This window comes from Bubalus kerabau, chromosome X (genome assembly GCF_029407905.1).
Source record: "Bubalus kerabau isolate K-KA32 ecotype Philippines breed swamp buffalo chromosome X, PCC_UOA_SB_1v2, whole genome shotgun sequence".
Classification (NCBI taxonomy): Eukaryota; Metazoa; Chordata; class Mammalia; order Artiodactyla; family Bovidae; genus Bubalus; species Bubalus kerabau.
The window spans coordinates 154,004,109-154,016,597 of NC_073647.1; the positions used below are offsets into that span (position 1 = coordinate 154,004,109).

General features: G+C 41.1%; 1 pseudogene; it reads right to left on the minus strand.

The window, feature by feature from the left end:
• The window catches only part of LOC129638926 (dual specificity protein phosphatase 18-like), a 211,960-nt pseudogene that overhangs the window by 18,920 nt on the left and 180,551 nt on the right, over nt 1-12,489 (minus strand).

The window sequence follows — 12,489 nt, forward strand, 5'->3', positions numbered from 1 at the left end:
AAAACTACCAAAAACAGCACTAATATCATTTGTGAATACATATGTACATGATGAAAGTGTAAACACAGAGTAAAAAGTGGTCGTGCCCAGCTCTTTGTTACACCATGGACTGTAGCCCTCCAGGCTCTTCTGTCCATGGGATTTCCCAGGCAAGAATACTGGAGTGGGTTACCATTCCCTTCTCCAGGGGATCTTCCTGACCCAGGGATTGAACCTGAGTCTCCTGCATTGCAGGCAGTTTCTTTACCATCTGAGCCACCAGGGAAGCCCATTGCCAAATCCATGGTGGAGGTTGCCTCTGGGGAAGAAGAGAAGTAAAGAGAGAGGAAGGAGAATAGGTTTTGGACAAACAACATTTCAATTTCATGTGGTACAAAGTAACACTAGGGAAAAAATATTCAAAATGTGTCTGTTGATTCAAACTGGCTGGTATTTGTCACATAATCTGTAATTTCTGAATTTTAAAAAATTTTTTCAAAAATACATAAATTAAAAAATAATTGTCAGATAACACACAAGTATAAGTGAGCAAGAGATTATTTCCTCCTAGTCCTACATTGTGGTTAGTCACCTGAAAGGAATTTTCCCAGCTCTAATGAGGATGATCTCAGCAACATGTAGTTCCAGGAGCACTGTCTTCCAGTCTAAATGAACTGCACAGAAGCTTACCCTCTGAAATGTAAAGAGACACAATTTCATTAAAAGTTTGAATTGAGATGACCACAGCCTACTGTCTCTCTAATGTCTCTAACCCTAGACTAGCTGTGGTTCTCACATCGGGGTCCCCTTAAAGGCTTCAATCCCTGGTTAGAGAATTGAAATCCTACATGCTGTGTGATAGAGCCAAGAAACCAAAAACAAAACAAAATGATATGACTATAAATCATTGATAAAGGGAACTGAAGATGAGAAGATATCCCACACTTCTGGACTGGAAGAAAACTGTTAAAATGACCATACCACTCAAAGCAACCTACAGATTTAATGAGATCCCTATCAAATTACCCATAACAGTTTTCACAGAACTAGAATAATCCTAAAATTAATATGGAACCATAGAAGATCCAGAATTGCCAAAGAAAACACTAAAGCCCGCACATCTAGACCCTGCACTCTGCAACAAGAGAAGCCACCATAATGAGAAGCATGAACCACAATGAAGAGTAGCCCCCAATTGCTGCAACTAGAGAAAGCCCTGCACAGCATTGATGACCTAGTGCAGCCAAAAACACAACTCTTTTAATGGACAGAAGTTCTAAATAGACTTTTTTCCAAAGAAAATATGTAGATAAATCAATAGGCACATGAAAAGATGCTCAGCATTATTAGAAAAATGCAAATCAAAACTACAATGAGGTGTCACCACACACCACTCACGATGGCTATCATTAAGAAGTCTAGAAGTAACAAATGCTGGAGAGAGTGGGAGGAAAAGTGAACCCTCCTGCACTACTGGTGGGAATATAAATTGGTGCAGCCAGTGTGGAAAACAGTATGGATATTCCCTAAAAAACTAAAATAGGGTTGCCATATGGTCTAGCAATCCCACTCTTGGGCATATGTCCATTCAGAGAGATACATGCACCTCAATGTTCATAGCAGCACTATTTACAAGAGCCAAGACATGGAATCAATGTGCCCATTGACAGAAAGATGTGGTACATACATAAAAGGGAATGCTACTCAGCCATTAAAAAAATAATAATGCCATTTGCAGAAAAATGGATGTACCTAGAGATTATTACACCAAGTGAAAGAGAAAGACAGATGCTGTATGATATCACTTATTTGTGGAATCTAAAATATGACACATAAAACCAATACAATATTGTAAAGTTTAAAAATAAAATAAAATATGACACAAATGAACTTACCTACAAAACAGACTCACAGAGAAAACAAAGTTATGGTTACCAAGAGGAAAGGAGTTGGGACCCTCCTCTTTGGTAAACGTAACTTAAGGAGTTTGTGGATAGATTAGGAGTTTGGTATTAACAGATACACACTGCTGCTGCTGCTGCTGCTAAGTCACTTCAGTCATGTCCGATTCTGTGCGACCCCATAGACGCAGCCCACCAGGCTCCCCCGTCCCTGGGATTCTCCAGGCAAGAACACTAGAGTGCATTGCCATTTCCTTCTCCAATGCATGAAAATGAAAAGTGAAAGTGAAGTTGCTCAGTCATGTCCGACCCTCAGCAACCCCATGGCTCCTCAATCCATGGGATTTTCCAGGCAAGAGTACTGGAGTGGGGTGCCATTGCCTTCTCCAAACAGATACACACTACTATATATGAAATAAACAACAAGGTCCTAGTGTATAAGACAGGGCACTGTGGTCAATATCCTGTAATAAAGCATATTGGAAATGAAAAGTATGTAACTGAATCACTTTGCTGTTCACCAGAAACTAACACAACATTGTAAACAACTACAATAAATTTTCTTTAAAAAAAGAAGGCCCAAGCCAATCCTATAGAGTGAAGTAAGTCAGAAAGAAAAAACAAATAATCATATATTAGCATATATATATGGAATCTAGAAAGATGGTACTGATGAACCTATTTGCAGGGAAGCAGTGGAGACATAGACATAGAGAACAGACTTATGGACACAGGGAAGGAGAAGGAAGGATGAATTAAAGGAGTAATGTTGAAACATACACATTACCGTATGTAAAAGAGATAGTCAGTGGGAATTTGCTGTATGATGCAAGAAACCCAAATCCAGTTTTCTGTGCAAACCTAGAGGGGAGGAATGGGGTGGGAAGTGGGAGAGAGGTGCAAAAGGGAAGGGACATATTTATACCTGTAGCTTATTCATGTTATGTATGGTAGAAAATAAGAGAATATTATAAAGCAATTATCCTCCAATTAAAAATAAAAGAAGGCCCAGTGTTGGATTTGTTTGATAAAAATACAAAATATTTCTAGAGAGATGTGTACAATATGCAATACATGCATAAATTAATGGCTAGTTCCCTGGTCATCTGTTTGGGGAGGAAAGAGAGCAAACCTCAGTCTCTCATCTTGCAGCCTCAAGTCCTGCTACCTGCAATACCTGCTCCCGCCGGATCACCTAGCATTTACTTTGCACACCTGTGACCCCACGGGGTAGCCTTCCAACTCACTGCTGCCAACTTCCCAGATGTTTGCATTTTATATTTTGCTGCTGGTTGGCCAAGATTCCTTATCATTATTCAAATTACTGTGATACACAAACTTTGATGATGCTCTCTGAAAAGAAACATCTTGCTCTTATAACTCTAAGAGCCCAGTTTCACAATTCATATTTGAGCAGCTATTCTCACAACCACTGGATGGATAAGCCATCTTCCTAAAGTTATGTTTTAGTTTCTCGTTGCAATCCAAAAATCTTTGAAGATGCATGCATGAAAATCCAGGAGTAAAATTCTAAAAGCTAATAATCATCTGCCTTTAAAATGCTATTTTCTCAAAGCTAAATAAATGGCTTCCAGTGTTTTCCATGAGGAGCAAAGGCAAAGCAACTGTCAATTGAAGAGTAGTTGGTGTGGCTTCTTTCCCCATTACAGCATCTGACAGAACTAGAACTCTTAGCAAATGAAACACTATGAAATGAGAAAGACAGAAAAATTGTGACCACCCCCAAAGGTCCTCAGGTTCATTCAAACAGGACTTCATGCATATGTCTCTGCAGAGCAAACTTTTCTCCTTTCCTCTGAACATGGATTCTGGATGCTGAAAACATCATAGCATGGCAATAGTCCAGAAAAATTACTATGGTTGGGCAGAATTCAAAATTTTATAGCCCCAGGATCTAATTCAACAAATAATTTCTACATTAATTCAAGAACTTTCCCCTTTGGTTATGGAGTGAAGGCTCAAGATCATCAGCCATAACTATTATCCAATGCCCTAGGCTCTCAGACACTGGCTGACACATGGAAAGCGAAGAGAGGAAACTTGCAGTCTGTGACCTGCAGCAGCTTTTTAAAAAATGGGCTTACTAAAGCTTACCAAAATACTGGCACAAGCAAAGAACCAATATTGCTACAGAAAAAAAAGTATAGTAATAAGAGTATTGATCACAATTAACAGGAATGGGCTGCTGTACCTAATGGAGTTTTCCATTCCAAGGAACATTAAGCAAAACATTTTTTTTCTGTTTTACGGTTCCAATATTGTTGGAAAGACGTGGTGGTACTAGGTTTTGTGGACTGGCTTGCTCAATTCTGCTCCAACTCCCTTCTGGGCCTTCCTGGCTCACAGAGACTTGAAAGCTGCAAGGTCTGTTTTTCAGATCCCTTACAACTAAAACTGTGGATGAGATTTAGATTCTGCATAACAGATGCACACATCTAATGCTCAAATTTGGAACCAAGTTATATAGCAATAGAGGCCAGGTGCGAGAATTCCACTCTGTGGATGCAGAGCATAACTGAGGTGGCCTGGTTCCAATGCCAGCAGCTGAGGCTGAAGTTTCCTGACTGAGCAGAAGTGGCTCCCCTGGCAGCACTTCAGTGGTAGTGGGCCACTCAAAACGCACCTTTCAGATTGTGGCAGGAGCACCAGCGCCCCTGGAGAGTCACTTTTGTGATTTGCTTTAGAAGTGGGTTCTGGCCATCTAGCTCTCTTCAGTCCATCCAACAATACTGCTACTTTACACCCCTTGTGCTGAGGCACTCCGCCGTGTCCAATTCTTTGAGACCCCATGGACTGTAGCCTGCCAGATTCCTCTGTCCATGGGGATTCTCCAAGCAAGAATACTAGAGTGGGTCGCCATGCCCTCCTCCAGGGGATCTACCCAACCAAGGGGTCAAACCCAGGTCTCCCGCATTGCAGGCGGATTCTTTACCGTCTGAGCCACCAGGGAAGCCCTTATACCCCTTACTATTCCCTTTCCACTCAACCCAGATATAATTGATTCTATCTCTGTAAGTAATTCCCAAATACAATAGATGTTTACTTTGCTTTCTTACTACAATATATTTACTTGATGAGTAAAAATCTTCAAAATCATTGTGAAGAAAATGAAAGTTTTAATCAAATGAAATTAATGAATGCCAAATCACTTTGAACTTCCAAGAGTGACTTAACTTCATGTAAACATTTCTCCTGTCACACTGTCATAGTGAGTGACGAGTACTGAAAGCATAACCTCCAATTAAATCAATAAATATGGCTGCATGTTGGTAGCAGGTTTAATATTTCAGTATTTGTTGGTAGAGACTCCAGCCAGCAACTGTCCAGAAAAAAGACACTGTGGACTTTGCCTGGAGTGGTAAGAAGGGGGCGGCTAGTAGAGCAAAGATGGTGAGTATTATAGTTTAGATTCCCCCAGAAGGACATGTTGGGATTGCAAGTACTTTTTAAGAGATAGAAATCCGTAGGGAGCAAGGAAGTGTATTAGTTTTCTATTGCTGTTGTAACAAATATAAGAGCTTATTCTCCTGTTCTGGAGGCAAGAAACTCAAAGTCAGTTTCACTGGGCTAATGCCAAGGTGCTGCAGGGCTGGTTCCTTCTGGACTCTCCAGGGAGAATCCATTCCTTCTCTTCCTCCAACCTTCTAGTGGACATCAGTATTCTTTGCCTTCTGGCCTCTTCCTGAATCTTTAAAATGCATCACCCAATCTCTGCTTCCATCATCACATCACGTCCTACTCTCACTCTGACTTCTCCAGAATTCATCTTAATAAGGATTCATGTGAAACTACAAGAAAATTACAGAGCAGTATCTCTGATGAACATAGATGTAAAAATCCTCAACAAAATATTAGCAAACTAAACTCAACCAGTGCTTTCAAAGAGTCATATATCATGGTCAAGTGGGATTTATCCATGGGATGCAAGAATGGTTAAACACACGCAAATCAATGAATATGATATACCACATTAACAAAATGAAGGGAAAAAATCCTATGATTGTCTCAATGGGTGCAGAAAAATTATTTGACAAAATTCAACATACTTTCATAATAAAAAATTCTCAATAGGTATAGAAGGAATGTACCTCAACATAACAAGGGTCATATATGACAAGCCCACAGTTAACATCATAATGAATGGTGAAAAGCTGAAAACTTCCTCTAAGATCAGGAACAAGACTAGGATGCCCACTCCCCACTTTTAAAAGTCCTAACCAGAGCCCTTAGATGAGAAAATGAAGTAGAAGGCATCCAAATAGGAAAGGAAGAAGTGAAATTGTCTCTATTTGCCAAAAGAACTGTTAGAACTAATAAATAAATTCAGTAAAGTTACAGGATGCAAAATCAACACTCAAAAGTAAATTGTGTTTCCATACACTAACAATGAGAAATCAAAAAGAATATTAAGAAAACAATACATTTTCAAAACAAAATCCACTTGGAGGAGCAATCAGTATGGTGGAGTAGTAGGACATGAAGCTCACCTTCTCCCAAAAATATTCGTACATCAACACGATCCTCACAGAATATCTACAAGATAGAAACAGATTCAAGGACACAGAGAACCTGTGTTTGCCAAGGGGGAAGGGGGTGGAGTGGGAGGTTGGAGCTAGGAGATACAAACTATCATATATGGAATGGATAAACAACAAGGTCCTACTGTATAGTATAGAGAACTACATTCAGTATCCTATGCTAAACCATAATGGAAAAGAATGTATATATAACTGAATCTCTTTGCTATATAGTGGAAATTAATACAACTCTAATTAAAATAAATAAATTTAAATTAAAAAAATACAACATTGTAAATCAACTATACTTCAATAACAATATAAATAATAAAAAATAAAACCCACTTACAATTATTTAAATTAATAAGAAAGTTCAGTAAGGTGGCTACACACAAGGTAAATATACAGAAATAGTTTTCCTTCCCCAAAGTAACCAAGTAGAATAAATGCTTGAAAAACATCACACCCACAAGAGCAACAAAAACAAACTGTGCATTTATTTAATATGCAGAACTCCGATTATAAACTTTTACTAAGACATCTAAAGACAGAGATAAATATATAAAATTGTGCCATACTCCTGGTTGTCATGACAGAATGTTATTAAGATGTCAATTCTTCCAAAAATGATTTATATTTAATGCAATTCCAATCAAAATTCCACTTTTAAAATTTTCACCTCAAAACAATGCTATGATCCCATCTTTTACTCTATCTGCATAATATCAAGCAAGATGAAAAAACTGAAGATTTGGCCTATGACAGCATCAATGGCATCAGAGGAGTATCCTGTGCTTTGGAAGAACACAGGTGTTCCAGAATCAGGACACATCTTCATGTGTCCTATCCTGTTTCAAGCACGGCTACTGCTCTTCAGTCTGTACTTCTAGAAAAGAGAGTTACCTGGTGGTTACTTCCATCAACTTTTTTCCCTTTTCTCAACAAGTTTATGTACATGTGAGTATTTGCCTGCTTATCTACAAATTACGGACATGGTGGAAGACCCTAAGGCCCAATATATCTAAAATAGTCCAGATTCTTCATATGCTGGAGATCATGAGATGCTAAGAGCACGCTAAGAGAAGATGGGAGATGAGCTGAATCATTGTTTGTAGCATTGGGTGAATTATCATACATCCCTACAGGGTTCTTCCAGTCCCCTGTCATGCACTGTGGAAGAAGCTTAATGTTAGGCTGGTTTGGAAGATTCTTGACTACTCACCAGGCCTCCATAAAGGACCCACACCTTGGAGACAGGATTCGGTTATTATGTGGGTCCTATGCAGCCTAATGGTTGTGTGAGGGTTCTTCTAATCTTCCCATTGAATTGGTCCTTGTCCTCCTTTAATTATCCCAGGACTCCAGGGATCCTGGGAGTTAAGTCCTTTAAGACTCATGGGTCCCTCCATCTGTGACTCCAAGACCCCGAGGGCATAGTTCTTATCTGCATGGTCAAAGCCAGGCTGCAGTAAGTCTGGCACTATGGCTGGCACAAAGAGGACCCAGCAAAGGAGTTGGAAGCTCCACATTTTCAAAGAGCTTTGAGGAGAACTTGGTCCCGTGGGGACACCTAATTGCAAGGGGATCTTGGGGTGTAGATTCTACCACCTGGGAGAGGAGAATGGATTCAGGGGGCAAAAAGCTGCCTTTCAAAACCCCTTTCATAATCTCTGCATGGATCAGAGCAGTGAAGGGGCACAGGCTTCAACGTTTCCAAACAAGGGGCCCTATCGTTTGCACGCTGGGTGCCTGCATGTTATTGTAAGCGATTCCCCACTGAAAGCACTGGCCCGTCTGTCATGCTTTCCCAGATGTGTTGCTGAACGAATGTGCTAACACAAGCTCAGGCATTTGGGGAAGGACCTTTATCCGACACACAAACTTTGCCAAGTCCCTTCTAGGTTTGGCTAAGTAACTTTCTCCCTCTTGCTTTTTATATTTCCCTCATGGTTCAAAGCCAAGCATTAGGGGAAGGACTTGTCAGTTTTTAACCAATCAAGTCCAAAATGGCCTCCTAAATGTATTTTTCTCTGGCTTTGTGTTATTTATCACATGCTTTGATGTTGTTATACCCAAGGCCATCTTCCAGCCCCTCTTCTACTGAAAATGAATCACATTTATTTCTAACTAAGACACCCTTGGGGAAAAGAGAGAGAAGAAAATAGCTGGTTTCCTTAAGTACAGAACTAAGAAATGAATATCCCGCCTCAGTTTTTGGCAGCTCTTTCCTGAAGCCATAATATATTCCTCTAGATAAGCACAGCTAAGAGACACTGCAGCAGCAGCAAAGGAGACATTGTTCCAAAATACCACCTTTTTTTTTTTTTTAATAAAAATGTAATTGCCTCATTACTGACATTGATCAGAATAATCCAAACCATTGCATTTCATATGAAGATTAGTCTAAATGGAACCTGGAATCAATTCAATTATAAAATGGGTGAATAGTTGGAAAAACAAAGTGGTCCTTCCTCAGGCAGTGGAGTCTCAACTGCTGATGACTTATCTGTGTTGAGTAAGATCTTAAAATGGATGAAACCTCATGAGGCTTCTTTGTGCCTGCCTTTCTATACATTGCACAGCACTTCTGTTTACTTTTACTAAAGAATGAGATGAATGTAAGTTGAAGAGTGTAGCAAATGAAGTGGCTGTCAACAGTTATATCTAAGGGATAAATCTTTTTTTTTTTAAAATCACATTGCTTTTTATATTGGTAGAAAAGGATAATAGATGCTAGCACTGCCACCAGAGGCAATTTATCTGGATCTCAGAAGGATAACTGATGACCTTTGGTATTGTTATTGTTTAGTCACTAAGTCTTCTCTGACTCTTTGCGGCCCCATGGACTGTAGCCTGCCAGGCTCCTCTGTCCATGGGATTTCCCAGGAAAGAATACTGGAGTGGGTTGCCATTTCCTACTCCAGGGCATCTTCCTGAGCCAGGGATCAAACCCGCATATACTGCATCACAGGCAGATTCTATACCATCTGAGCCACCAGAGAAGCCCCACCTTTGGTATTATTTAAAAGATTCCACACATGGAAATTATCCTAGCTGGAGTTTGAGACACAATATTTTAAAGGCAATGGTACCAGGACTTCCCTGGTGGTCCAGTGGTTATGAGTCCGCCTGCCAATGCAGGGGACACGGGTCTGATCCCTGGTCCAGGAGGATTCCACATGCCACGGGACAACTAAGCCCACAAGCTGCAACTGCTGAAGCCCATACGCCCTGGGACCTGCGCTCCACAACAAAAGAAGCCGCTGCAATGAGAAGCCCACGCACCACAGCTAGAGGAGCCCCCACTCGCTGCAGCCAGAGAAAACCCACAGCCACGAAGACCCAGCAAAGCAAACAAACAAACAAGTGTAAATAAATAAAAGTTAAAAAAAAACTTAATAAAGGCAATGGTACCAAATATAGTAACTGGGACAGAAAGAAATTCCTGCTCTTGGCTTAGGCAAGATACAGGTAGAAATTCTACTGTAAATAAAAAAATTTTATGGAAAAAAATATGCTTCCCTATATAAGCCTAAGTATAGAATCTCAGTTTCATAATATTTTTAAGTTTAATGTATAGTCATAGCTTTTTTTTATAAAAGGAAATCACTCTTGCCTGTCACTGCAATTTGGAATTCCTTAAAACTTTTCTTGGAAATGTGTAAAACCATTGTGATTCTGAAGTTGCAGTACCAAAGGCATGGCAAAGAAGGCTTTTACAAACTGGTTCCAACATATCTTTCAACATTCACTTCCATCACACCCTGTCCCTCCATGTTTTCCAAGCTCTAATTATTAAAGAATAGCCATTCTTTCCAGAATAGGTCATTACTCTCCGTCTTACTTTGTCATTTATTATTCCCTCCACCTAGAATGCTCTTCTTCCTACCTCCCCACCCCCACCTTCCCCACCACTCCCCTGGCATCCTGGCAAAATCTTACTTACCTTGATCTCATTAAGAACCAGTACACGGACTTCCCTGGTGGTCCAGTGGCTAAGACTCTGCACTCCCAAGGCAGGTTTGATTCCTGGTCAGGGAACTAAATTCCACATGCCACAACTAAATATTTCACAAGCCACAGTGAAGATCAAAGATCCCACATGCCACAACTAAGACTTCGCCCCACCAAATGAAATAAAATTAAAAAAAAAAAAAAACAGTGCATACGTCTCTTCCTTTCTGAGATGGTCCTTACTGATCCCAAGCAGAGTTGATTTTACTTTCCTTTGTTTTCTTACAGTGTATACACCAACTCCAGCCATGGCCACACTCTGTTGCCATTTTCTGTCCAGGGTATGAGTGCCCCAGAGACAAAGAAATGATCACAAACATCTTTGAATTCCCAGAGTCTTCCCCAGTGCATGAGGGATAAAGGAACTTCCGTGTAGTAACTGCCATTGGTGCCCTGCCCACAGTGCACACAGGCTCAGCTTCCAGCTGTAAATGCCTGCAGCATTTTGCCAGGGGACTTTGTCCAGCTGCTGAAGCTTGCACTGCCCATGTACAGGCTGAAACTATAGAGCAGGCTAGCGATACAGGAGCAGCCTTCAATCACTGGCTGACATGAGTTGGTGGGTATGACTCCAGCCGTCTCACCCTTTGGGTGGGATGACTGAGCTCCATAATCTCTACAGTCAACCACCATTCTCCAGACTGGGATTAAGCTCACATTTCCCTTAGTTTAATGTTTTGATACCACACCCTGCAATGACTTCCCTACTTTCCCCATCTCATTTCCCCACACTCCTACTGGTGCTTCCTGGGAAGACCTCACACATTAACTACTAGCACTCAGTCCTTGTCTTCAGGTCTATTTGTTGTGGAACCCAAATTAAGAATGCAAAATACTGAGCTGAATATGGCCCCGAGTTTCAAGGGGCTATCAGTTAAGGTGAGTGTGTCCTTGTAGAGACTACTTGCTTGAATTTGCCCTTTAGATCAAACGCACCCTTTCAGAGATCACCTGCCCCAGCATTGGGAGTCTTGTTCCTTGAAACAACAGAAAGCTTTTACAGCTTTTTGAGCAGACTAGCCTAATATAAGCAGTGTTATAGGACAGTTATTTTGGCAGCACTAGATGGACAGATGGATGGATGAATAAGTAAGAGAAGACATCAAGAAAGCTAACTAAGCAGCTGAAGGCTGCCAGAGGGCCCTCACCCAAACCTGACCAGGCTGGCACCCTGACCTCAGACTTCCATCCTCCAGAGCTAGGAGAAATAAATTTCTGTCATTTATGGGCCACACAGTCTATGGTCCTTTGTTATAGCATCCTGAAAGAACTAAGACAGGTATTATGGTTATGCGAGATAATATCTTTTTTAAAAGAACTTTTATTCCTATGATCTCATAAGGAAAACTGGCTGAATGATACAAGGAAACTCTGGTACTATTTTTGCAATTTCTTGTGAATCAAACTACATTATAATAAAACATTATATAGAAGTAAATTAATTTTTACAAACATTTGGGCCACAGTCTGGACACAAGTGGCTAAGTCCCAACCACTATGTCCCTTTGTTCACAGGTCTAAACCTTCAAGTCCACTCCTTGTCACCAGATGACAGTTCCCCAAAAGCCTGCCTTTCCCCTGCAAGTCCAAGGCTAAGTGGTTTCTGTTTGGCTCTTGTCTGTCCTCTGCCACTTGGCTTCTGGAGCAACATCCTTTTCTGTTTGACCCCCAATTCTTCCTACTTGGATCACACTGCCTTCCAAGCACAGCTGCCACAAGGTTTGGAGGGATCTCCCAAAGTCTGCCCACCAGCCTCAGTCCTCTCTAACCCGGTCAATGAGCCTTCCCGCCTCCCCTGCACCTGTGTCCACCACTCCTACAGCTGTCTTACCTTCTCTGGTGAGGAGAGAAGGGGATTCCTCTTTCGTATCCTCTTATTTCTTCACATACACACAAACCCCCAGCCAGTCTGGAGGGCCTTTGCACTACATAAGAATCTCTTCTTCCTTTCCTTAGGGATCCGCGTTAGCACCTCAGCCAGAATCACTGTTGACCCACCCATGGGAATCGCCCATCTCCCCTCCACATCAGGCACCCACACCCAGCCACCCAGAGCC